This window comes from Scylla paramamosain, chromosome 43 (genome assembly GCF_035594125.1).
Source record: "Scylla paramamosain isolate STU-SP2022 chromosome 43, ASM3559412v1, whole genome shotgun sequence".
Classification (NCBI taxonomy): domain Eukaryota; kingdom Metazoa; phylum Arthropoda; class Malacostraca; order Decapoda; family Portunidae; genus Scylla; species Scylla paramamosain.
The window spans coordinates 9,717,284-9,739,293 of NC_087193.1; the positions used below are offsets into that span (position 1 = coordinate 9,717,284).

The window sequence follows — 22,010 nt, forward strand, 5'->3', positions numbered from 1 at the left end:
TACACCTGCAAACTTTTTCCCCCTCCAACACAACGCCTACCTCGTTCCTCTCATCCTGGATATATTCACTTCCTCTTTCCCCTTCCTCCTCTGCCTGCTTTTTCATTATCCTCCACGTTTTCCTCTATTTACTCTTCTGTTTTTTTTGTTGTCCTTGCTCTTCATCTCTTGTTCTTCTTTTTGTTGCCCTTCCTGTTCTTCGTCTTGGTACTTTTTGTATTTGTTATTCTTGTTTTTGTTCCTCTTCTTGCTCTTTCGTGTTCTTCGGTCCCCTTCTATTATTTGTTCTGTTTTGTTCCTCGTCTTGTTCCTCCTGTATTTCTTGTTTTTGTTTTTTGTTTCTTTTTTTGTCCTCCGTTTTTTTTTTTGCTCTTGTATTTGTTATTTTTGTTTTTTTTGTTCCTCTTCTTGTTCTTCGCCTTCTTGCTTCTCTTGTATTTCTTCATCTTATTTTTGTTCCTCTTCTTGTTCTTCGTGTTACTGCTTCCCTTTTATTTCTTATTCTCCAGTGTCGTCTTCGTCATTGTCTTATTTCTTCTGCTTTTCTTGCTTCTTTCTTTTTTCTTCGTCCTTACTCTTCTCTCTCTCTCCTTGTCCTTGTTCTTATCCTGCTCCTTCGTTTGTTCCTCTCTGTTATTCCTCACTTTCCATAATATTTTCTTTACACACCCCCATATTTTTCTTTATCTGTTTTTTTCGGCATGACTGTCTGACACCTTTTCTTCCTCCTTCTCCTCCTCCTCCTCCTCCTTCTCCTCTCTTGCACTCGCCCATTTACACACTTCACCATTGATCGTCGCGTGTAATGGAAGGAAAACGGCAGCGTGTCCTTTTGAACGCGTAAATTCGCAAGATAAAGACTAAAAGCCAAAATATGAGCATTATAAGCCGCTGTTTTTGATGTTGATTGCAAGTATCGTGTTGTAAAAGGTTAAATTATTCATGAGCGTTTAAACAGCAAAAGCGACGGGCTGTGTATGTATGTGTGGTGTGTGTGTGTGTGTGTGTGTGTGTGTGTGTGTGTGTGTGTGTGTCCCCTGTGCATTAATCCACCTTCCGTCCCCTTCCTTTATCCCTTTCCATTATCACCCAATATCTGCAGACACACATCGCCTCTTATCATGCCAGTCACTCACTCCAGTCAGGCAGTTATTCACTATACATTAGTCACTTAATGGCAGGCAGTCAATTAAGGCAATAAGCACCCCAGTCAGGTATCGGTCAGCTGATCAATCAGTCAGCTGGCAAAATCAGTTAGAGAGGCGGCCACCCTGTCAGATGGCGTATCATTTATCTACCCATGCAATTAAACCGGCCAGCCACCCATCCTACCATCAGACCATCAGACAGCCACCCAGCCAGCCACCCAGCCAGCCAGCCACTCAAACAGCCAGGCAGTGAGTGAGCCAGCCAGCCAGCCATCCAGCCGTCTAACTACCCAGCTTACCAGACAGCCATTCATAAAGTAAGTGAATTAACCAGCTAATCACACAGAAAAAGAGCCATTCAGCCAGTCACCATGCTCGAAAAGACCCAGCCAGGTCATCCAGCTATCCAGCCAATCAGTCAGATAGCCAGGCACCCAGATAGTGAGCCAGCCCAGCCAGTCAGCCAGCCAGACAGCCAGCCAGAGTCATTCTCCCAATCAGATACAGAAATCCCCAGCCAATTTAGATGGCCGCGCAGCTCTGGTCGTTCAGGCAGCCTTCCGGTCAATCAGGTAGTCAATCCATCAAAGGCAGCACAGGTAGGTCTGAGTCAATCGAGCAACATGTCAACAAAAAAAACAACAAAAAAAGAAGCTACATTCCCTGAGCCAAAGTCGTCAAAGGTGGAAATGGATTTTACTTCGAAGTCTGCAGCCAACAGACCGAGATTTGCAGGTACTGTGAGGCTTAACGATGAGCCGATAGTGCCACTGAACGCCGAACCCTCTCATATTCCGGAAAACAGTTCGGATCCTCCACGCTCACGACTTCTGGGAAAAAAAAAAAGTCCTCTATTTCCTAATGTACCCAAGAGAACCCAACTCCCCTCCTGCTGCTGCTGCTGCCATCTCTGCCAACCCAGGCAGGCAGGCAGGCGTTCTCTGCAGTTCTTTTAGTTCCCCCCTACACCGCCACTTTTTTTTCACTCCAATCATCGCCCTCGCTGCCACCACCACAATCACCACCACCTACCATCATCATCGCAGTCACCGCCCACTACCATCATCACTGTTACCATCACAGTCACCACCACCACCACCATCACCCACCATCACCAGTACCATGATCGTCCCATAACACTAAGGTTAGTTAGTTTATTACTTTACTACTACTACTATTTACTTCCATAAATAACTAAGACCACAATTAACCACCATCAAAATTACCAACAATGCACCACCACCACCACCACCATCACCATGACCACCACCATCAGATATACCACAAAACTCTTCAAAATCTATGAAACTCTGATGTCTCGCGAGGCTGCTGGGAAATGCGTCTGGAACGGGGGCGGGGCGGGGCTGGGCGAGGCGAGGCGAGGCGGGGCGGGGCGGGGCGAGGCGGGGCGCTACACTAGGCATGCTCAGAAGGTAGAGAAGGGAAGGGAGGAGGGAAGTGAGAGAAGCAAGGTAAGAGGAGAGAGAGAAAGGAGGGGGGAGAGGTGAAGTGAGAATTGCCTACAGTGTTTCACTTGGTCTTCATTTACGATTACACGACCTAGAGATCGCCTCCTCCTCCTCCTCCTCCTCCTCCTCTCATCTCATTCATCTCCTCTTTTTTTTAGTCTCCTCATCCATCTATTTAATCTACAGTTTCTCCTCTTCCTCCTTTCTTTCTTCTTTATTCTCTTCCAAACTCATCTCGTCATTTATCTTGTCTTCTTTAGTCTCCTCCATATTCATCTTCTTTTCCTTAGTTCCTCCTTTCTCCTTCTCATCCCCTCTTCTTTAGTTCCTCCTCCTTCTCTTCATCTTCACTTCTTTAGTCTTTTGCAAACTTATCTCGTTTTCTATCTTTATTCTAGTTTCCTTCTCATCTTCCTCATTATCCTCCTCGTTTTCGTCTTCCATTTCCTCTTCCTCCTCCTTTTTTAATTCATATGCACCTCTTATTCTTTAGTATCTTTTACATGCTCTTTATTCACATTTCCTCATCTCTTCCTTTTATCCACTATCCACCTCCTTTTTAGTCTCCTACTCCTCCTCCTTCTTACTCGCCTCCACAGTCTCATAATTAATCTCCTCCTCCTCCTCCTCTTCCACCTCTTGTTATTTAGTCTCCCCACTCACCCCTTCGTTCTTGTCCTTGTCCTTCTCCTCCCCTTCATCATCTATTCATCATCGCCAGCAACAATACTTCCTCCAACAATGTCCTTTGCTCCACTAGGCCTCCACTCATCCACTCCTTCACCATCAAGCATCTATTTTTGTTATAACTTCCTCATCCACCACCATCACCAGCACCATCACCACTACAGTTCCTCTTTCACTACTATTTTTCCACCTGCACATCACCACATCTATCCACACCACTACACCTTCATTTCCATCTCCACCTCCTCCTTCAGCGTACCGCCATTACAACCACCACTATTGCCGCCTCTATAGCCGCTAACACTGCACGGAGTAACTGCACCACCACCACCACCACCGCTGCCTCCACGGACTCCACCGCCTCACGGATTAAAAATGTAGGAGACCTCGCAGCGGCTTCACCTCACCGTTGGTCAGAACAAGGGCGCTGGGGGCGAGAGAGAGAGAGGGTTCATCACTTGCAACATGCACACGAGAGAGAGAGAGAGAGAGAGAGAGAGAGAGAGAGAGAGAGAGAGAGAGAGAGAGAGAGAGAGAGAGAGAGAGAGAGAGAGAGAGAGAGAATGCAATTACGTAAGGCAAATACTCTAGAAAATCGTGCAAAAAACACTAAAGCAATAGAAAAAAACAAATAAACAAACACTGACTTTAAACACTTCAGAGATTAGCGAAATAAAATTCATTCTATCCCTTAAAAAAAATGGAGGAGGAAGAGGAGGAGGAGGAGGAGGAGGAGGAGGACATTCAGGAGGAAGAGAGGGAAAGAAAAGTCGACAGCGAGGGGAGAAGTAGATGAAGACGAAAGCGAAGAGAAGCATGAAAATGAGAAGGGGGACAAGGATGAAGTGGAAGGAGGGGAGGAGGAGGAGGAGGAGGAGGAGGAGGAGGAGGAGGAGGAGGAGGAGGAGGAGAGGAAAAAGAAGATGAATAGGCGACAGTGTTTGTTGTGACGCCAGGGGATGAGAAATGAAAGAAGCAAGCAAGCAGGGAAGCAGAGAGAGAGAGAGAGAGAGAGAGAGAGAGAGAGAGAGAGAGAGAGAGAGAGAGAGAGAGAGAGAGAGAGAGAGGTAAGAGAGTAAGGCCTCGATTCTCCCCCAACTCACTTAACCTGCCCCCTACTCTTGCCCAGTCAGCCCCCCCTCCTCTCTCCCCAAAGACGCTCTCTAATGCTCCTCAGGTGTGGTTAGGCTCATAAACAAAGGTAAACACAAGGCTCCCTGATGCACCTGGACCAAGATTGATTTTATTATTTACCGTGATGAAGTGGCGCTCGACAAACGCGTCCCTTTCTACACCTAACCACATTTGCTTCCAATACTTTTCATTTCTAGGTAATCTTTCTCTGTCTTTCTGTTTTGTCTGTCTCTGTCTGTCTGTTTCTCTGTCTCAGTCTCTCTCTCTCTTTATTTGTATGATTTCCACGTGTATATGTAACATCATCATTACACCTATTACTACTACTACTACGACTACTACTACTACTACACAACATTCACAGTTATACATGATTACTACTCCGAACATCTCTCTCCATAATATACGAACTTGCAGCTGGTGTGTTGTCAAGGTGTCTGATCCCCTTCCTTTATAGGCTCCAGTCAGACATACAAGGAGCTCTACAGTTGCTGCCAAGTACGTATTAGTGTTGTATTTTTGTATAAGCTCATTGCAAATCAGCCTCAAGCCTTCTAGTTTTTGTAATGCGATGAAATATTCCACATAGGAACGTAAGGGAGTGTAGGGAAGGGGAATAGGAGTAAACAACATTATTTTTGTCTTCACGAGGTTGTTTGTGATAAAATACTCTATCGATAACATACTGCACAGAGGAACAGGAGGAGGAAAGAGTAAACAGTGGTATTTTTGTTTGTCTTCACGAGGTTGTTTGTAGTAAGAAAGACGACACATAAAGGGAGGAAATGAGGAACAGACGGTAGTGTCTTTGTTTGTCCTCATGACGTTTGTAATAATGTACACTATATATCTTAAAGCAGGAGGTCTTCAGTGCCACATAAATACAATTGAGCAGTAAGATCAACCCAGGGAATGAACGTAAGCTGTAGTGACGGAACTCAGTGTAAGTTTCATCGCATTCTCTTGACAGTGATATGCAAGGCTTTCTACTCAGTGTCATCTGTATTCTGTCCACCTTACTGATGCAAGAGTCAACCAGTACCATCACTCTCTCGTCCCTTTCACTGGTACACTCTGGAACTCTACCTGTTACTGTTTTGCTTTTGCTACTCATGAAATATGATCAAGACACGACCAGAACTAAATTGACCAGCTTTTAAATTTTTCAGCTTGTTTATTGTGAGTGGCTACTTGAACGGATTTATTTCTTATTCGTATTTACTTTTATTTTGTTCCTACGACCAAACTCCCCGACAAGCAATAAAGGACATGAAGAGACGGACACCCATCAGACACTAAGGAGAAGTTCGGATATACAAGTCTTGGTGTAAGGAACGTGACTGTGTTGGCCCGTGCTGCTGCTGATGGCGAGTCTGCTTCAGCGAACTCAGTCAACAAATAACCATGTATGAATGACGGTAAGGGTTACATTTCCATCGAGAGGAAGTGAACCAAGGAGGAAGGAAGACGTGAGAAGAAAGATGTTACGAGAATTGTAAACTGGAAGGGAATAAGGCGTCAATGTGCATAGTTTGTGTATTTTATATATTTTTACTTACATGCAGAAATATAAACTGGACTTTTTTCGCTTCTAGTTCTATTTTCCTTTTCTTTCTTTTTGTTTTCTTTCGTTCGTTTTAATTTTTTATAGAACGACATCTGAACAATCTTTTTACCTTTTAGTTTGATTTTTTTGCCTTTAGTCAATTCCCCTTATACATAAAAATAACCTTTCAACTTCAAAATCCATCCTTTGTTGAGATATGGCATGTGAAAACACTATTAAAGTCACATATATCGTAACTATTGTGATGTTAATGTTGCATCTTCCAATTGTATTACTTGCATATTATTAATTTACTTCAACTTTCAAAAATTTCTATCCTGTTCATGTAACTGGGAGACAAAGACTAATGCAGCTACTATTGCTTGTAGCTGTGTTATGCTGAGGAATATAGCCAAGGAGATACATTATTATTATTATTATTATTATTATTATTATTATTATTATTATTATTATTATCACTATCAATATCATGTTTGTTATTACTATTATTATCATTACTATTATCATCAGCATTATTATTTTCATTTTGCATAATTATTTATCTATTCATTTATTTATTCATTCTACTTTTACTATTCCTTCATACAGAACCTAAGACCGCACTCTGTATTACTGGAGGCAGGATACGTAAAATTCTCCGTCACTAATCTTCATTCACTTTTTTTTTTTTTTAACACCTCACCCCATTGAATAATGTTGCATAATATCACGTTCTCTTCCCTCCTCTTCCATTCACATTCATCTTCATTTGGATTTACGTATTAGCAGATTAGCACTAATAATGTTAATCTACATAATGCATTCTCTTCCTGGCCTCTTTCATTCGTATAAATTTTCGTGTGGATTTATTAGAGTTACTCGTTGTATATCTCTTTGTTTTTATTTATAAACTGCATGAGGATTTATCGCCACTGTTACTTCCCCCTCCACTTTTGTTTCAATGTGTTCATAATTAACGCGTAGATTAACCGTCATATTTTTTCCCTCATTTTTTTGGTTACTTTATTTTTGTTGTTGTTGTTGTTGAATTAATCCTTATTTTCACTCCTTTCAGGGTTTTATATCTATTTATGGTTAGAAGTGAATGTTTTCTATTTTTTTCATTTCCATTATTTTCTGTCTTTTTTGTGTTGTATTTTGCTTTATTTCTTCAGTTCTTCGAGTCCTGTCACGTTCCTGTTCTCTCCTATTTTACCGTAATCATTCAACTCTTACACTATTTTTGTGCCAATTTATATTTTATTCTATTTTGTTTCTTCTGTTTTCTACGGTTACTTTATAAGATTTCAATTCTTGTATCATTTTCCGTGACCATTCCATTGTATTTTGCAATGTTCTGTTATTTTCCATTTTTCCTACATATCCATAATTTTCTGTGCTATTTCTCTAGGAAGGAGACAGGAAGAAACTGGTTATCAGAGTGGTAGATGAGTGGAACGGACTCAGTAATCATGTTGTTAGTGCTAGAACATTTAAAAAGCTTTAAGAGAAGATTAGACGGATTTATGGATGGGGATAATAAATGGAAATAGGTAGGTATATTTCATACAAGGACTGCCACGTGTAAGCCTGGTCGCTTCTTGCAGCTTTCCTTATTTCTTATGTTCTTATGTTCACGTTAATAAAATATCGATAAAAGCTTTCTATTTATAGTTAGCGAGAGGAAATAATAATGATCACAGACTATTTCCATTTCTTTTCTGTACACAATGTCACTTTGAATGTCGTTGATTATTTCTTTAGTCTTCCTCTTCCTCTCTTTAATCCGTAGTCCTCTTAGCTGGTGAGAGAAAATAATAATTACCACGGACTATTTATATATTTTTTTTCCTTACATAATCTCGCTTTAAATGTTGATTAACCTTTGCTTTAGTCTTCCTCTACCTCTCTTTAATATCTCGTCTTCCTCGCTGTGTTTTATAACATTTTCTTCTTATTTTTCTCAGGTCCAATGGAAGCTTCGGCTTGCTGGACTTGGCTTTTCACTATTTTTGCAAAGCACTGAAATGTACAATAATAAACGGCCAAATAAAAATCAATCTATCAATCTTTATATTTCCTGCAGCCATAAACACGTTGAAAATACATTATCACTTCAATTTCTTCTATTCTTTATATGCTACCACTTGTCACTGTTATTGTTCTCTACCCAATATCGTTCATTCCATTTCAGGATAATAAGAGAGAGTGGCTTCCATCACCAACAACATTCAGGCTTTTACAATCAACTGTTATGATTTTGCACGAGTCTATACTTTTGACACCTTATCGAAATTAATCAACATTACTTGGTTTTCTATCCGGTCTCCTGTATTGTATTGACACTGAAAGGCAATGCGTGGAGCTTCTCAGCACTAAACTTTTATAAATAGCTCCCTTCATATTTCCTTTGTTTTGTATCTTTACACTTCCTTCGTACTTATTGTTTTCCATTACATTGTTTTATATCTCATATCCTTTCAGCATTTAAAGGTAATACGAGGAAGTGCTGAGCTCTGAAAAGTTACATATAGTTTTCTGTTTCCTAGACTTACATTAATCTATATCATTATCTTATTTTCCGTCCAATATCCTGCATTCAGCACTTAAAGGCAATATGAGCATGTTCTTCGCGCTAAACTGTCATAAAACAATTTCTTTTTACTCTAACGCCTTACATTCAAACACTCCTTCAGGGACTTTTGAATATCATTACCTCACTTTTCTACCCAATATCCCGCGCGTTCAGCATTCAGAAACAAGAAAGTTACCAAGAGTTGCAAATAACTTTTACATCTTGCGCGCTTTACACTCATACTTCTCACTATTCAATATCATCACCTCACTTTTTTTTTTATGCAATATCAGGAATTCAGCATTTTGAAACAGGGAAGTTCTTATTACTTAACTATCACAAATAACTATCACTAGCTCACTTTTAACACAACATCTCGCATTCAACATTAAAAACAACAGAATTATCAAGCATCACCAATAACTACATTGACATCTTCCTAATCAATATTACCACCTTACTTTTCTATGCAGTACCCCTCACTCGCATTTTGAAGCAACATGAGGGATTAGTCTCATTACTCATTCGTGCAGGAGTTCATGAGAAGAGAGGGGAGGTGTCCGTCACTGCCACGGGTAAGTCCCAGAACCATAACGGGACATTAAACACCCTTGAGGGGAAGTAGGGTGCTTCATTATAACGGTGCAGGGGAAGGCAGTGGCGACGTGTGTGTGTGTGTGTGTGTGTGTGTGTGTGTGTGTGTGTGTGTGTGTGTGTGTGTGTTTTACGCCTCTGTCTCTCTTTTCTCTGTGCTATTGTCTATTTCTCTCCACTATTCTTTTGGCGTGTGTGTCTCTCTCTCTTCACGTGTGTAAATATACCCGCTTGTTTGTCTCTCTGTCTGTCTCTCATAAACGTAAAGTGAAAACACGATATGCAATCATAAGCCGTGTTATATTTGTGTGTAAGAGAGAGAGAGAGAGAGAGAGAGAGAGAGAGAGAGAGAGAGAGAGAGAGAGAGAGAGAGAGAGAGAGAGAGAGAGAGAGAGAGAGAGAGAGAGAATTCTATCATAATCAAGTGTTCTTTGCACCACACTAGGAAAGAAAGTTTATTCACCTGAACGTCACTCTTGACACACACACAAAAAAAACAAAAAAAAAAAAACAAAGAAACGAAGGGAAATAGAAGAAAAGAAATTACGAGAATGTAACATGAATACGTGCTGTGTTGTGACAAGACACGAGGCGGAATGTGATATGAGTAAGTGTCAATTTCACACACACACACACACACACACGCTATTCCACTCTCGCATTACATCTAATAACATACACGCTGGTGAAAGGGAGAGCGAGAGAGAGAATAGAGAGAGGGTAGGGGGGGAACGGAGGGAGTACCAACAACAACGTAAGTGTATGTCAGTTTTGGAGACGGCAGTGGCAGCGGCGGTAACTCAGTGCAACTTACGCCGAACCACTTCCCGGGCACGTCGAACTGAAGACAAGTGGCTGGTCCACCTGTGTCTTTCATTACAAGAAGTTATCGGGAGTTACTGCACGTCGTCCCTGCGTCTTGCGGTGTCGTGTGTCCCGCTCCACCTCTTCCACCTCCACCTCCTCTACTTCCTCCACCTGGGTGCATCCAACGGCCAGGCACCTCCCGCGAATGCCAAAGTGCTCAATAGATTGGTAGCAGTGACCTTTTCATTCTTCCTCTCACTGGTGTAGCAATCTCTTCCTCATTCTTCCTACTTCGCTCTTCACATTCGTCACTCCCTTCCTCCCTCCCGCCCGCAATCTCTGCTACTCCTCCTCTTTCCCTTTTCTTCCTGCCTGTCTCTCACTCTCACTCTCTCACACACACTCTCTCTCTCTCTCTCTCTCTCTCTCTCCGCTCAAATGATTCAGGGCAATTTTTGTTACAAGGGAAGCTCTTAATTGCTCCCTTTTCTCTGTACTCCTTCCTCCTTCCTTCTCTTCCTTCCTTTCCTTACCTTATCAACGGTGGCCAGTCTTTCTCTCCATCACTCACTACCCCTCTCCCCCCTCACCGTATCTCCCTCACTGCCCCTCTACTTAACCTTCTGCTGCTCCCTCTCCCCCTTCCTTCCCTCCCTCCTTCATTTACTATTTAAGTTTATGGGCTGACGGCCACTTTGTTTCCCCAAGCCCCGTGTGGTCTCCCTTTTTTTTTATGTAATTCTATGCAGTTCATCCATAAACTCCCTTGCCTCACCCTTCCTTCCTTCCTTCCTTCCTTCCTTCTTCTTCCCTTCACGCTCCCTTCCTTTTTTTTTTTTCACTTCCTCAATGCACCTCAACAATGCTCTTCCCTGATCTTACTTTCCTTTCTCTTTACCACAAGTTTCCATCTCTCTCTCTCTCTCTCTCTCTCTCTCTCTCTCTCTCTCTCTCTCTCTCTCTCTCTCTCTCTCTCTGCAGTCAAGAGTATTCCTGTTTTTAATTCTTCCTCCTCCTTTCCCTCCTTCTCTATTTCCAGTACCTCCTCCTCCTCTTTTGCCTCTTCTTTTTCTTTTTTCTCCTCCTCCTCCTCCTCCTACTCCTGTGCGATCTCTTCTCTAACTCCATCTCGTTCTTCTGCTCTTGTTGTAAATTCCTCTTCTCCTTTACTTCACCTCTTCCGCCTCCTCCTCCTCCAACTGCTTTCATTCCTCCTCCTTCATTGCCTTTACATCCTCCCTCCTCTTCCTTCTCCTCTTTTTCTTCTTCGTCTTTCTATTTTCCTTATACCTACTACTAGTCTTTGTTGTTGTTGTTGTTGTTGTTGTTGTTGTTGATAGTTGTTATTGGCTGCTGTTGTTGTTCTTTTCTTCTTTTTCTTCCAACACCTTCTCTTCCTTCTTTTCCTTCTTCTTTCCCTCCTTTGTTGTTGTTGTTGTTGTTGTTGTCATAGTCGTTGCTGTCGACGTTATTGTTGCTGTTGTTCATTTTCCTTTCTCTTCCTCCTCCTCTTCCATCACCACCTCCACCACCACCACCCACGCACGCGGGCAAGGCAAGCAGGTGGAGGTGTGTGGCGCCAAACGCAGCTCGAGCCACCGCCCCCACCTTCCTTTCCTCATTATATATTTAAGACCGAAATACCGACGCTCCGGGCGGGTGGTCGCGTGTCCGCCGCCTTTCCCTCACCACCACTCGGGTCGCCACGTCCACTCCCGCTTCCACGCTTTGTCGCCCCTCCATTACGTTGATCAGAATGTCACTGCTAGCGGCGGTAAGGCCAATCCGGGAGAGGAAGTGCCCCAAAACCTTCTCCTACTCCTCCTCCTTTTTTTTTTTTCTTTTGTTCTTGATTCCTTCGTCGTTTTTTCCTTCTTCCTTCTCTCAGTTCCCTCAGGTTATCTGCTTTTTTCACCTTTTATTTCCTTTTTTTAAATTTTTTGCTTAATTGTTTGTCTCTATTTTTACATTCTTCTCCCTCAGGACATCTTGGCTTCTTTTCTTGTTGTTGTTGTTGTTGTTGTTGTTGTTGTTGTTGTTGTTGTTGCTGTTGCGTCCTGTTATTTTTTGCCCCTTTAATTATTTGTTTCTATTCTTGCAGCTTTCTTTTGTTTTGGTCTTTTCTTGCGGGATTGATATTTTTAATCTTCATAATTCTCTTCCATCTTCCTTTCCTTTCCTTGGCTTTTCTACAATTAGTTTCCCTTCCTCTTATGTTTTTCTCCCTGTCCCCACCTTCAGCAAACATTCCTCTTATCCCCCTCTCTTTCTCAATCCCTCTATTCCTTCCAAACTTCCATTCCTTTTCTTACTATGAAATCCAATAAAGTATATATTTATCGTTTATCCTCTTCTTCTTTCCTTTCTTTCTCCTCCTCTTCACCCTTCTCATTCCTTCCTTCCTTTCTTCCTTCCTTTCTCGTCTCTCTCTTCGTCCCTTTATTACAATTTGTTTTATTTACTGGTCCTATCGTTTTTTCCCATTCCTCTTATCCTATTCCTTTCCCCATTCCTCCATTCCTTCCCTTCTCTTTATTCCCTATTTTCTTATCATAAACTCTAATATATTAAACCATTTTTCTACCCACTCTCTCCTCCCTTTCTTTCTCCTACTTCTTTTCGTCTCTTTCCTACAATTCGTTTTTTCCCTGCTCATATCTTCCCTTCCATTCATTCCCTTTCTTACGATAAACTCCAATAAACTAAACTATTTTCTATCCTCTCTCTCATTCCTTCTTTGCTTCCTTATTTCCTTCCTTCGTTCCTTCCTCCCCCCGTCTCCTCGTCCCTTCCAGAGCAAACAACATTCAGATAAAACTTAAGGATGGGAAAGAAATTAACATCTGTAGCCCCAGCGAAGTGTTATCTACCCTTTAAGATCTAGGATGAAAAAGTTACAGGTAAAAAAATATTCCAGTTTACCCTCCCACCAACCACTCACCTTTTTTGGAACTTTTTAGTCCCCCCCCATCACCACCCACCATCCTTTCCCGTTTTTTTTTTTTCCCTCTCACCTGTCTCAAATTCTCCCCCTAGTTTTTTCCTTTTGTTTTTTTCTTTTGTTTTATTTTTTTGTTTCTCGTCCCTTCTTCGCTTTCCATATCCTTTTCTCCTCCTCCTCCTCCTCCTCCTCCTCTTCTCTTTAGTTCATTTTTCTTCTCTTTCACGCCGCAATTTCTGGGTATTTTTTTCGTCTATTTTTCTTTAGTTCTTTCGTTTCTCTCTTATTTCATGTTCCATTTTTCTATTTTCAGATTTTTCTATTCTCTTTTCTCTTTCTTGTATTTTATCTTTATTCCCCCTTCTTTTATGCTCTATTTATTGCCCTATTTTCCTTCACGTCTCTTTCTCTATGTCTGTAATCTTTTCTTCCTTCGTTTCTTCCTTTTCCCTCTCTTCATATATTCTTCTCTTTTCACTTTCTCATAATATATTTCTGCTTCTTTTTTTTCTATCTATGCTTTTGTTTCCATTAATTTTTTGTCCTTTCATCTTCTTTCCTGCTTTCTTCTTCTTCCTCTCCTTCTCTCCACATGATTTCTCCCCTCTTCGCTCTTCTCTATTTCTCTTTCTGCCTCTCTTATCCACGCCTCTTCTCTCTAAATAATTTTTACTCTCATTTTCTCTCTCGTCCCCTCTTCTATCTTAATCTCCTCCTCTCTCTCTCTTCCCTTTTCACTTTACATTTTTCCCACCTCCTTTTCTTAATCCGCAGCTCATTTATTCAATTAATTTTTGTTCCTTATTTCTTTCACGCTTCCACTTCTCCCTCTCTTTCTCCTCTTCTCTCCATATATTCCTCTTTCACTCTTCATATTTCCGCAATCTTTTCTTTGTCTTATTTTATCTTTTCTTCTATGTATTTTATCTCCTCACTTTCCTCTTTCCCTTAATTTTTGTTTCGTATTTTTTACAAGCATATAATCCTCCTTTCTTTCGTCTCTTCTCTCTTCCTCTTTCTCCACCTCCGCAATCTCCTGAATTATTTCCTCTTATCTACGTATTTTCATTCTTCACACCCTGCTTCCTCTCCTTTACTCTTTTCTACTTCCTTCCCTTCTCCCCTCACCCTACCATAATCTCTCTTCTTCCTCCTTTCAACGCTTTTTTCCCCTACCCCCATTCGCTTTTCCTCCTAACGGCTTTCACACCTCTTCTGCCTTCCGTCTGGCTCTCCTCTCCTTCTCTTCCCTTTCCTCGGCCGTGAGACTCGCCCAGCACGGCCCAAAGAGAGCATGGTTGCCAGTGGGGTGTGGGAATGAATGGCCCTGGTCTTCATGTCACATCAAGGGGAACGGAGTGGGATGAGGGGGACGGAGTAGCCGGAGAGAGGACGCACGGGGAAGAGGGGACCTGAGGGTAAGCTAGCGGGGATCCAGGCGAGTAGGGATGATGGAGATGGGCGGGAAAGGGCTCAGAAAGGGGCTGGCAGGGAGCAGGTGGGCGGAAGAGGAAGGTAAACATAGGCAAGAGGAGGAGTGGGAAGGAAACGTAGGTAAGAGGAGTGAGGTGGGAGGAGGAATCGCGTAGGGATGGAGGTAGTAGTGGTGGTGATGCAGGGCTGCGGAAAAGAAGGGCGTGGCCGAGGATGAAAGGGGTAAAAGGAATGGTGTACAGGTGATGGTGATGATGCAGTGGAAGGGAAACTGGATAATAACAGGGAGGAAAGTGGAAGGTGGAAGAACTAGTGGAGTGGTGGATGGAGAACGGAAAAATAGTGGATGATATGAAAAGAGATGGAAAGGAAGGTGCAATTGAGTGACAGAAGTGGAAAAGTGGACTGATAATGGTCGTGTAAGGTGGAGAGAAAGTGGATAACAAGTGGATGAGAGGATAAAATAAGATGATGGGAAGAGAAGGGTGTGGAAGACTAACCTAGAAAGGAGTGAGAGAAATGGTGGAAGATGAGAGGTGGAAATGGTGGAAGAGGACGAAAAAAAGAAAAAAAAACAAAAAACACGCCGATTGTTGATGGTAAATGGATGGAAAACGAAGAGGAAGGGTGGGAGGTGGATGGAATATGGATGGTTGTATTTGTGTATGTAAGGTGGAGGGAGGAAGTGAATGAATGGTGAAAGAGAGCGAAAAAGTAGATTATGTAAAGCAGAGGATTAGAAAATGAAAAATGGGACTGAAAAGTGAAGATGAAAGGGGAAAATCGTGTAAGATGAAGGGAAAAATGAAAAGACTGGAAGAAAACAAAAATCATACAAAGGAAATAAAGGAAATAGATGATAAAAATGAGATGACTGATGAAGAGGGAGGGAACGATGAAAGAAAGGAGGAAGAGAAAAAAAGAAACGAAAGAGATAGCACGAGAGAGAAAAACAGAACGGAACAGGGGAGAGAGGGGAAGAGAAAGAAAAGAAAGGAAATGAAAGGGAAGGAAAGGGAAATAAAGAAAGTGAAAGAGAAAGGAAGGAAAAGAAGGATATGAGGGAAATAGAAAGGGAAAAGAAGGATATGAGGGAAATAGAAAGGAAAAAGAAAGGGAAAAAAGGAAGGAAAGAAAGGGAAACAAGAAAACAAAAGAAAGGAAAGAAAGGGATGAGAAGATGAAGGAGATAAAAGGACAGAAAGGAGATGGAAAAGAAAGAGAAAGGAAGAAAAAAGAGAAGGGAAGAGAGGGAAAGAAAAAGGAAGGGATGAGAAGGAAAAAAAGAAAACGAGAAGAAAAACAAAACAAAAGGGAAGAGGAGGGAACGGAGAAGAAAGCAACGCAAAGAAACGGGAAGGAAGAGACGAGAAAACGACGGAATAGAGGAAAAGAAAAGAGAAAGGAAGGGAAGGGAAGACAAGGGAACAGAGAAGAAGAGAGAGAGAGGATGAAAAGGGAAGAAAAGGGAAGGAAAAGGAAGAAAACGGAGAGGATAAAAAGAGAGAGGAAGTGGAAGGAAAGACAGGGAAGACAAAGAAAGGGAAGGAAGGAAAGGGAACGGAGAAGAAGACAAGGGAGAGAAGGAGTAAGGATATGAAAAGGGAAGGGAAGGGATGGGAGGGTCTTGATCGGGGCGTCACGGAAGTCTTGAAAACTTACCTTCGGGAACAGCGGGGAGTCAGGGCGGGAAGGTGGCGCCTTAATGGTGACGGAGACTTTTTGTGGCAACGAGGAACTCAGGCGATTGCTGATGGGGAAACCTCTCTCTCTCTCTCTCTCTCTCTCTCTCTCTCTCTCTCTCTCTCTCTCTCTCTCTCTCTCTCGGCGTGGCGGAAATAGATGCCTCTAAAAATAGATCACATTTTATAAACAATAACAGGGTTTGGATAAAAATCTTCCCGATCTTTCTCTATTTTTTTTCCTTCGCGCTAATAGTTGGGTAGGTGTGTGTGCGGTTCCCATTATATCAGGAGGAGGAGGAGGAGGAGGAGGAGAGGGATGGATGGATGAAAAGAGAGGGGAAGTGAGATGGAGGAAGAGGAAGAGGAAAACTGGAGTAGGACTGAGGGGAGTGAGGAGCACGTTTGTGAGGGGAAGGGAAGAGGAAAGAACGGGGAGAAAAGAAAATGGGGGAATAAGAGAGTAGATAGCTAAGAGAAAGAGAAAGGAGGAGAAGGGAAGGAAGGAAAGGAGTGTTGAAAGAGGGTGAGGGTGGACTCTAAGTGTGTGTGTGTGTGTGTGTGTGTGTGTGTGTGTGTGTGTGTGTGTGTGTGTGTGTGTGTGTGTGTGTGTGTGTGTGTGTGTGTGTGTGTGTGTGTGTGTGTGAGGGTTACGTCCCTGTTATCTTTTCTCTCGTCTCTTCTCATACACCTGAAGATAATTACAATGCACCTGAGTTTTATTATTATAAGCTTTTCTATCTCTTTTCATCCACACTTCCGGCTCCTCTGTCTGCGTGTCTGTCTGTCTGTCTGTCTGTCTGTCTGTCTGTCTGTCTGTCTGTCTGTTTCTTTCTCTCCTCGTCTGTCTGTCTGGCTGTCTGAAGCTACTCTTGTCTCTGTCTGTCTGTCTGTTTGTCTTTTATCTGAGCCTGTATGTCTTCTGCTCTTCTCTTTTGTCTTGTCTGTCTGTTGCTTTCCTCATTTGTCCTCGTCCCCCCTCCTCCCCATCTCTCTCTCTCTCTCTCTCTCTCTCTCTCTCTCTCTCTCTCTCTGTCTCATTTACAGTTAAGAGGTAAAAAGTTAATACAGCATTACAAACTTTTTATCTATCCATCATTTCCAACTTCTCACTCTTTCATTATGACTTTTTTTCTTCTCTCCCTGGCGAGTGAAGACAATAAAAAGCAAGCGACGGAAACAATAGAGCGAAGGAGGGAAGAGAAGAGGAGAAACACAACCCCACCGATTAACAAATATCAATCTCTCAGCGGGACAAAACTCCATCTGTGTCATATCACGCGATGAAGATTGCATTATTTTTTTTCCCCTTGCACGGTTCTTTTATATACCTCGCTTCTATCAAGATTCCCTCCTCCTCCTCCTCTCCTGTCTCTCCTCTTCCTTACCCCAAACACAGCATACAGTTGGAAGGAAAATCAATTCACTGCAGGCCCTTAGAACAATTTGATATCTATTCCCTCTCTTGAATACGTGATGTAGAAAAATTGTATGTGCCATTGTGCAGACCGAGGAGGCCTTGAAGAAAGAAAACGGGCCGCTCACAATCTTGAAGCGCAGCGGTAACCCCTCTATTTTATTTCCTGTGCCATTTTGTCTTTTCTCTTTTCGGTTTTCACTTTATCTCTTCCGCATGTGTGTGTGTGTGTGTGTGTGTGTGTGTGTGTGTGTGTGTGTGTGTGTGTGTGTAAGGGGGATAAATTCTCCATTGTTGCTTTTTTATAGGTGTATTTATTTTTGTATATGGGTGAATGAGTTATTCTTTATCATTTTTACTTCTCTCTCTCTCTCTCTCTCTCTCTCTCTCTCTCTCTCTCTCTCTCTCTCTCTCTCTCTCTCTCTCTCTCTCTCTCTCTCTCTCTCTCTCTCTCTCTCTCTCTTTCCTTTCCTGCGTGGGAGAGGATAAAATGATACTCTCCATTGCCCTTTTTTTACGAGGGAAGCAAGAGTTATTAACTGGGTAATAAAACGGTGAGGATTCCAACTCTTAACTTAACCTTCCGCTTATTTACTTCGGTGTATTTTTGTCCTTCCTCTCTCTGACTTCTTTCTTGCCCATCGCTTAGTGAAGGAGGACTGGAGGCCGCGTTGATGGCGTCCCGAAGCTCCAATTACATGTACGATTATTTAAGACTCACGTAAAGGAGGAGGATGAGGAGGAAGATGAGGAGGAGGAGGATGAGGAGGAAGAGGAGCAAGGGTAAAGAAGAACACGAACACATAAAGATAACAAACATCTTCTGACCTATTAGAGTGTTTGTGATAGGGAAGAAAAAAAGAAGAGGGGGAGGAATACAAAGGAGGAGGAGGAGGAGGAGGCGGAAAAAGGAAAGAAAATAAGAAGAAAAAAGAAAATGAAAAAGAAGAAAAGAGAGGAGGAGGAGGAGGAGGAGAAGGAGGAGGAGGAGGAGGAGGAGGAGGAGGAGAAGGAGAAGGAGGAGGACGGAGAAAAAAAGCAAAAAAAAAAATCACGTGATGGAGAGGCGAGAGTGAAGCAAATGTTTCCTCCCAGCAAGTGTGAGGGAAGTTGGTAATCTGACGGCCCCTGTGCGTCTGTGTGTGTTTGCATGGCATGGCGTGTGGTGTGTAGTGCGCCGAGATAGATTAAAGAGCCGCGCCTGTTATATCTCTGTCTCGAGGCACCAGTGTAAGCTAGGGATACATCTACATGCTCACTGTAATACACATGTGAATTAACCTAACCTAACTTGACTTCAGCTAACCTAACCTGATTTCAGCTAACCTAATTTAACCTTACCTAACTTAATCACCTATGTAAGCAAGAATACATCTACATGCTCACTGTAATACATCTGTGAATCTAAATTATCCTAACCTTACCTTATCTAACCAAACCTTATCTTACCTAATCAATCCAAACCCAATATAACCTTACCTAGCTTAATCTAACCTTACTTAACCTTACCTAACCTAACCTAACCTAACATTACCTTATCTAAGCTAACCTAAAGTAACCTAACCTTACCTAACCCAATAAAGGTATCAAGGTTGTCTTTTTTTTAGCTTATTTGGGAGGAAAATCTGAAGAATCACATGTTTTTGAGGATTATTATTACACTGGTTGCTTTTTCTTTTGAATTCTGTTTGTATTTTCTGCATTTCTAGGTAATAATTTTTAGCATACTTATGAGAAAAATCTGGAAAATCATATGCGGTTTGGGGGATTATTATTACTATGATCTTTTTTGTATTTATGAAGAAAGCAACAAAAAGGACTAATGACCAATTACTTCAAAGCATATTTAGCAGGAAAACTCAAGAGACACGGGTATTTTTGCGTGACTGTAACATCTTGTCATAAAGGCTTTGGGTGAAGGTAATTTTCCGGAAAGTTTGTGGCATCAAAGACTATAAAGATTAAGGCAGCAATTTATAACAGGCTGTAAAGTATCCCCCGCTAAAGACGCTCTACAAATATTGCGTGTGAAAGTAGTAGTTTGTAAGACTTCTCGAGTCAGCGTAGTGGAAGTTCAAGTAGCAGTTTCTAAGGGGTCGTAAAAAAATCAATGTTTTCGTTCCCAAGCAGCTGCAAATAATAATGTTGTGGTTTCTAATTGGTAAAATGTGGAGGTGGTAATATGAAAAAAAAAAAAAAGACTAAATGTTATCTAACTAAAAACAAACTTGCAATCAAGGTAGTAGAAAAGTAGGAATTGAGGCATTAGTTCTTAACGGACTGTAGATATTAAGATAGGAGGTTCTAAGAGACTAAATATTAAAGAGGTTGTGAATATTGAGGTAGTAATATCTAAGTGTTACAGCAATAGTTCCTAACAGGCTGTACACATTAGGGTGGCAATTCCAAACAGGCTGTTCACATTAGGGCAATGGTTCCTAACAGGCTGTACACGTTAGGACAGCAATTCATGGCAGGCTGTACACGTTAGGACAGTATAGTTCATGGCAGGCTGTTCACGTTAGGACAGCAGTTCATGACAGGCTGTACACGTTAGGACAGCAGTTCATGACAGGCTGTACACGTTAGGACAGCAATTCATGGCAGGCTGTACACGTTAGGACAGCAATTCATGGCAGGCTGTACACGTTAGGACAGCAGTTCATGACAGGCTGTACACAACGCCACGGAAGACTGCCAACAAAGGCTCCGCGGGACTTTCGGGAGGAGGGAACACTTCTGGGCTCGGGGCTTGAGGCGGTAAAGTAAAGCGGGTCAGGATGGCCTGGAAACGCCCCAGCAGACTTTCCTTCACCATAACTTTGCTGCACGAAAATTAAGAAGACCGGGTCGCAGCCTTTAAACTCTCACATTAAGGCGTGGGATTCCGAACTAAATTATATAGAAAATGGTGAAAAATCAGCGAAACGAACACAACCTTTTCCCGTAATTTCCGCGGCGGAGATAAACGAGACTTATTTCCACTCACTTTCCATTATTGCAGTATATTTCCAGGCCGGGATGGAAGACCCCTCCCTAAGTGTTCCCCGAAGCGACATTTCCAGTTTTAAGCGACCCAGAGAAGAGCATAAAAATAAGAACGGAAATAGAGTTTAAGTGTTGTTCGTCTGTCTGCGAATGACCAGTCACGGCCACTCTGTCCCCGCTACTGGTGTTGTTTGTTTGTCTGTCAGTCCGTTGCTGCTTTCCTGTTGGTTGTTGGTTTTTTGAACGTTATAGATTTCTCTCCCATGTCAGTTTTTCTTTTTTTTTTTATTTTGTTATTGGGTGACGCGGTTCTTGCTTCATGCGTTTGCTGGTATTGTTTTTTTTTTTTTAACGTATCCAATATATTTTTTTTCTATTTTTTTTTTTTAATGTATATGAAGATTGACTTTCCTCCCTGTCATATTTCTCTTTCCCTTTGTATTGTATCTGATTTCGCTTCAATTCTTCACTTTACATTCTCGTTTTCTTTCGTACTGTTTCCTCCCTTTCATCCATCAGTGTTCGCTCGTAATAAACATTATCTCTCTCTCTCTCTCTCTCTCTCTCTCTCTCTCTCCTCTCTCTCTCTCTCTCTCTCTCTCTCTCTCTCTCTCTCTCTCTCTCTCGTGATATTTACAATATTCTCGGGTATTCCTCTAAATGACCTTACATTTTCCACGTTCAATATTTTCTTCATGCACTCATATACACAATAAACAAATAAATAAATGAATAAATAAATAAAACCGACGAACTTTCCATCCTAAAATAAAAAAAAAATGAAAGTAAAGAATTCTTCCGTTGGCACAGTACATCACTCCCAACAAAACTCTCACGTTTCAACTGACAAATAAAAAAAATAAATAAATAAATAAAACAAATAAAAGAAAACAGTCAGACACAACGAAGGAAAACATATATACAAATCACAGCAGATAAACTACACACCATAAAATACAAAACAAATTCTAGTAAACGCGGGAACATCTCGCTTGAACTCACGTGCACACGACCGTACGGAATCCAGGACGGGACGCAGGAACCCTTACTCGGGACCATCTCTTGCTGCGGGACGGTCACGGAGGCTGGAACAGGGAGAGAGAGGTGAGGGAGAGATGGACAGGGAGAGAGAGAGAGAGAGAGAGAGAGAGAGAGAGAGAGAGAGAGAGAGAGAGAGAGAGAGAGAGAGAGAGAGAGAGAGAGAGAGAGAGAGCGGGGGAAGGTTGATAGATTGACCGATAAGCAGAGAAATGAAGATAGATACACGGCTTTCAGAGAGAGAGAGAGAGAGAGAGAGAGAGAGAGAGAGAGAGAGAGAGAGAGAGAGAGAGAGAGAGAGAGAGAGAGAGAGAGAGAGAGAGAGAGAGAGAGAAAACACAGACAAAACAAACAAGCACACAAACAAACGAGCAGACAGGCCGATAGACAAGCAGGCACGGTTAGAGAGGAAACTAGGATATAATTTCAAGAGTATAGTTTCCTGTTTGGGCAGAACGGACATATTTTAACGAGAGTAATATTCTGGATTGTATATTCTAAGCCGCGATGATGGAATTAGTTTCATGGTGCCGGCAGAAAACCCATGAAC

General features: G+C 42.0%; 1 protein-coding gene across 1 annotated transcript in view; it reads right to left on the minus strand.

The window, feature by feature from the left end:
• LOC135093569 (uncharacterized) overlaps window positions 1-21,541 on the minus strand; it is a 152,094-nt gene extending 130,553 nt beyond the window's left edge. The window contains exon 1 of the mRNA XM_063992944.1: window positions 21,425-21,541. The gene's annotated coding sequence lies outside the window, so the exon portion shown is untranslated. The remainder of the gene's footprint in view (window positions 1-21,424) is intronic.
• Between the last annotated feature and the right edge of the window lie 469 nt (window positions 21,542-22,010).